The sequence below is a fragment of the Peromyscus maniculatus genome, chromosome 19 (assembly GCF_049852395.1).
Source record: "Peromyscus maniculatus bairdii isolate BWxNUB_F1_BW_parent chromosome 19, HU_Pman_BW_mat_3.1, whole genome shotgun sequence".
Lineage (NCBI taxonomy): Eukaryota > Metazoa > Chordata > Mammalia > Rodentia > Cricetidae > Peromyscus > Peromyscus maniculatus.
This window is the reverse complement of record NC_134870.1, coordinates 44761287-44767286: the sequence shown is the minus strand read 5'-3', so window position 1 is coordinate 44767286 and position 6000 is coordinate 44761287.

The following is a 6000-nucleotide window of genomic DNA, read 5'->3' as shown; positions in this document are numbered from 1 at the left end:
TATGTATACACACATTCTTTTTTATGGACTGGATAGGGTCTCATATAGAACAAGCTGGCTTTGAACTCCATATGTAGCTGAGAGTGTCCTTGAACTTCTGATCCTTCTGACTCCAATTTGGGAATGCTGGGATTACTGGGCTGTTCCTTGTGTTTTTTGTAGCAGTAGGAGTAGAGTCCAGGATTTAGGATTGGGGCTGTAGCTTAGTGGTAGAGCACTTGCCTGGCATGCATGAGGCTCTAGGCTCACTCTCCAGAACTGTCAGGAATGCACAAAACAATAAACCACAGGCCCGGGGCTTCCCGCATGCGAGGCAAGCTCTATACCAACTGAGCTACATCTTCAACTCCTAATTCACACACAAGAACAAACCTGACTCTCCCTCAAAGTGCACAAGTCTGGGCAATGGGCTTTTCTGTAGCTCTAATTTATATGCACAAGACCATAAAGGAACGTAATTTCTAGATGCAAGCTTCTAACTCAGTGCTGATTTTATGGCTAAGAGCTGTTGCAACACACACGAAGCAGAGGCAACAGCTCCTCCTTGACCTTTCATGTTTCCACACTTGGTGCCGCTGCTCTTTGGCCTGCACCTTTTGAAGGACATTTGGGGAAACATAGGTGGGAAAGGAGAGAAAGGATCCTCTGGAACAAAGGACGGTTTGGCTTATTGCTTTCGAAGCAATAAGCCTATGGAGCAATGGACAGGCATGCACACGGTACATCCAAGATAGAACCGTTCTCCAGTGCAAAGGGCAGCCATGCTCCCACTGTCCGTTATAAAATACTCTGGCTTGCCCAGTGGTGATGGTGTACCCGAAACCAGAGGCCTTGACCCAGACCAATGACTCATTTTGTGGGTGGGGCTGATTGGCCAAAAGGGGTGTTCTGCGTGACACATAGCAGCTCCTGATACCGCTGGGATGAATGAAGAACTAGTGGGAAAATGTAAGAGCAAGGTGAGGGTTTTTTGCTTGTTTTGTTTTGTTTTTAATTAATTTTGGGGGTGCATACTGCAGGGATGAGGGCTGCATATGGAGGGACTGGGATGTGAGCAGGATCAGGGTGCATGATGTAAAATTTCCAAAGAATCCATAAAGAATTATGTTTAAAATAAAAAAACAAACAAACCACATTCTGGCTTGTCAAGTTCCGGTTCTTCTCCAGTAACAGATCATCAGCCTAATACAGCTGTCTTCTGGTGGCACTTGTGTTGTCCGGGGGCAACCAACACTGGGAAAGCCAAAGGCAGTACTCCACGCTCTGGCTACGGCTTTTGGTGGCATCCACTCCAAGCCCCGGGTTTGCCTTTCCTTCCAGCATCCGCTGTCATTGTGATGCATAGTTTGTGAACGAGAAAAGTCTCAGAAGCTCAGAGTTCTTGAGACTAGGGGGAACAACAGCATGGTCTCTTCTCTGAAGTTCTGGGAAATGATGAAAGACTCCATACCTCATCTGGAGAGGAGACAGGGTTGCTCTCTTTGACCATGAAGATAAACCTGAAGACCCACAGGCACTACATCTCTTGGGTCTCAGTGTGGACGCAGCTCGGGGGACTAACCAAACTCATGTGAAATGGGTACAGAGTCCATATGTTCATTATGTTCATTTACATAAAAACTAACTTCCAAGTCAATGAGAAGAAGTTTGCCTAGAAAGACAGGTAGGCACCATGTCATTTATGCAAAGCCACTGGAACAACTGAAGAGGTGATTGTGTGATTAATATCATCAAGTCTGATGCCTGTGCAATGGTGTGAATGTAAAATGCCCCCCTTAGGTGTTTGAACACTTGGTCCCCAGCTGGTGGCACTGTTTGGGAGGGTTGTAGGACTTTTGGGAAGTTGAGCCTCACCGCAGGAAGTGAGTCATTGGGTGTGGGCCTTGAGGTTTATAGTCTGTCCCCATTCCTGCTCACGTGACGCTTCCTCAAAGCAGACCCAAGGTCCGTCTCGTGCCTCCCTCTCCCGCCACCATGCTTTCTGCCTCCGGTTGCTTTTTGTGTTTCATCACAGCAATAAGAAGGATGAGTCATCTGAGGTGCATGGCAGACCACGTTCTGGTATATTCCAGGTTCACATCTATCGGTAAAGGAGTTCTTCTGGATAGTGAAGACTAACCACACACTTCACACTGGAGGGTTTCTTTTCCAGAATCTCTACAGACGTACACAGAATGCCTTTATTTTCAGACAGGGTGTCGTTTGCCTGATTATGTTTTGCCTGTCTTAGTCATGACTGCTTTCCAGTGATTTAACTTCATCCTAGACATAATCTGGTTTTACCTTGGATAGATTTGGCTCGACCCAGGTCTTTCCTGTCACACGTTCAGAGATAATAAAATGATTAGTTTCACCAGCTGTGTTTCTGATTTCAAATGAGTTCAGAGTTATTTTTCCCTTGCATGCTAAATACATGAAAAGAGCCACAGGCCATGTGATTTTCATCTTTTGGTTCTTAAGGCATGTCTCCAGGCCCCATCATTAACATCACTCAGTCACTCCTAAGACTCCAGCTAAGTCCATTAAGTCTAAAATTCAAGGCGTGAAATCTAGTAAGTGTTTTGGACGTGCTCTGCATCCTAAAGATGTTGCATTAGGTGAATCTCATTAGATGAATAAAACAAATTCCAAAGGACCATTAAATTATTAGAAAATTAGACTTGCTTAACTGGGAATAAATCCAGCACCGGCTAATGCCTAAAGCTTGAATACTTTGCTTTATATAAAAATCTATGTTAGTCTTCATTGATATTGCTAGAAAGCCGAATGGAGCATACAAGGTGTACCTCTGTACTGTCTTTACAACTTCTTGTGAAGCTATAAGTATTTCAAGATAAATGTTTTCTTTAAAAACAAACACAAAAACAAAAAACCTTTGGGCATGCCAGTCAACACCTCTGATGAGCATGAAAGTGTGGGACAGCAGCATGAGGATTATAATTTGGGGCCAGACTAAGAACACACAGAATTCCAGGCCAGCCAGGGCTCCACAATGAGACCCTGTCTGCACGCGCGCGCGCGCGCGCACACACACACACACACACACACACACACACACACACACCAACCCCCTTACTCAAATCCTACCTTTTTAAACGAGTTTGATTTTTCATAATTAAATGTATTGACTTTTGTATGGGAGACTAATATGTTCTCACGGTACTTAAAGAGAAACCAGAGAGGTTTACTGGGAGCTGGTGCTACACTGAGGCGTCTGTAGGGTGTCTGTTCTTCATACCGTGGAGAGGGAAACTGAGCCGTCTCTCTTATAAAGAGCCAATGTCCATTTGGGAACGATAATGACAAGACACAAACAATTAAGCCATTATTTCCAAAATGAAAATTTGCACAGGGTATGTGACTCCTGTCACAGAAGAGTGTTGCGACTCATGAATATCAGGGTCTCATTCACACAAGCACAGGTGTAACTCTGTAGATATTCATTGACACAATCACACCTCCAAGGATAAAAATGACTATTCAATAGAAGGTGGGGGGTTGGAGATGAAAATTTTCTACTTCGTCCCAAGGTAAAAGTGGGACTACAACTTTTATGCATCTAATAATTCATGAGCCTGCCACTCATGTTCTGATTATTTCAAGACAGGAAAGGAAAGGAAAGGCCATGGGTCTTACAGTGCTTTAAAAAAAAATTTTATTAGCATGTATTAATTATACAAAACAGTGGGTTTCCTTATGGTATTTTCATACTTGTACATAATGCATTTTGATGCTACTCCCTGATCCTGGCTACCCTCTTGTGTTCCATAACACTTCTCTTCCTCCTGACAGCTAGCTGAGCTGCCCACTCTCATGTCATCAGCATCGTTGTTGTCTTCTCCTCCTCCTTTTCCTCCTCCTCCTTCCCCTCCTCCTCCTCTTCCTCCTCTTCCCTCCTCCTCCTCTTCCCTCCTTCTCCTCCCCCTTCTTCTCCTCCTTTCCCTCCTTCTCCTCCTCCCCTTCTCCTCCTCCCCTTCTCCTCTTCTTCCTCCTCCCCTCCTCTTCCTCCTCCTTTTCCTCCTCCTCTTCCTCCCCCTTCTCCTTTTCCTCCCACTTCACCTCCTCCTCTCCCTTCTCCTCCTCCTCTTCTCCCTCCTCCCCCTCCTCCTCTTCCCTCCTTTTCCTCCCCTCTCTCCTCCTCCTCTTCCCTCCTTCTCCTCCTCCCCCTTCTCCCCCTTCTCCTCCTCCTCTTCCCTCCTTCCCCTCCTCTTCTCCTGCTCTTCCCCCTCCCTCTCCCCCTCCCCTCTTCCTCCTCCTTTTTCTTCTTCTTTTAACATGGCCCAATGAGTAGGGTTGTTTACAGGCACATGGGTACCTTTGCCAGTAGCTACACCACTGAAGAAAATGTCTCTTCTTCCTCCATCAACCCTGAACTATCTATAAGTCCTCGGGGAGGTGGGGCCCCATGAGCCCCACTCTTTCCTTTAGCAGGATGCTGATAGGCCCAGTCCTTTGCTGGTCTTGTCTTGGATAGGAAATCACAGCTGCTGCATATAGCAGCTGCTAATGATTGTGTTTGTTTTTAACTGCTGGACTTGGGACTGGAGAGATAGCTCAAAGGGTGAGGCCAGAGGACCTGGGTTAGATTCCCAGCACCCACATGATGACCCACAACTGTTACAGAGGATCCAACACCCACTTCTGGCCTCCCTGTACACCAGGCATGCATTACTGCACAGACATATGTGTAGGCAGAATACCCACATACATAAAATAATTTATCAGCTCAAAAGTATAGGATATCATGGGGGTTTATAGAGAATATGAGCAAAAAATACCAAATTTCCATACACTTCCTTGCCCCTGCTCTCTCCTTTCACCTCGTGGAGTCTCTCCTGTTTTAAATGTCTGGCTTAGCCTGGTGTGTTTGATGAGTCAGTTCTAACACATTGTTAGTTAAAAATCAGAGTTTCTATTCAGAAGTATGATTTGTGTGGCACAGTCTATAGGTTTGACTGCTTCCTAATAACATGTGCCCACCATTGCAGTCTCACACAGAACAGTTTCAATGCCTGAAATATTTGGTGTGCCATTGTGCCCTTCCTCCCTTATCTACCTGTGTTGTGCTTTCTCTTGTTGCCATGACAACATACCCAACCAAAAACAGCTCACAGAGGGATGCTGTCCATCATGACAGGGAAGGCATGACGACACAAGTGGGAAGCAGATGGTCACATTGGGTCCCCAATCAGGACACAGAGGTCAAGTCTACTGCTCAGCTAGCTTTCTACTTTTTTGGCATCAGGAGTCCCTGGCCCTGGTGACATGCAGAGTAAGTCTTTTCATCCTCTTAATCAATCCTTTCTAAAAATATAGGCATACCCAGAGATGTAGTTCCACAGGGATTCTCGATCCAGTGAAGCTGACAATAGAGATCGAACCCTGGTAGCCATTGGCTTTTTTTTTTACTGTAGTTGTGGTTTGCAGAATCTCATGCAATTGATGTCATCCAGTCTGGAGCCTTCTCAAATGTGCAGTGAAGATACAAATTTAAGTGATAAGATTTAAAGTTCCCTCAAGTGTTTTCAAACTTGAGATCTCATTTCTTGATCTCACTGGATGGCTATAACATAGTCGGTTTATGTATATACCTGTTGAGGGACCCTTAAGTGCCTCCAAGTTTTAGCAATTCTGAATGAAGCTTCTATCACCATCATATGAAAGGTTTTGTCTGCATGTAAGTTTTCAATGCATCTTTTAAGACCAAGCAGTATGGTAGATTCCAGCACCATGAACTAACTGTATTCAGCTTTGTAAGACAGTGCCAAGGTACCTTCAAAGTGGATACACCACACAAATGACCTTACTTCATCTCCTTCCTCCCTTCCTTTTTTCCTTTCTTCCTTTTTTCCTTCCTTCCTTCCTTCCTTCCTTCCTTCCTTCCTTCCTCCCTTCCTTCTCCCCTCCCTCCTTTCCTTCCTTCCTTCCTTTCTTTTGAGCTATTCTGACTTTAAAGAGCAAAAATAATAGTTTTGGAAAATCTTATCAACTTGGAGACTC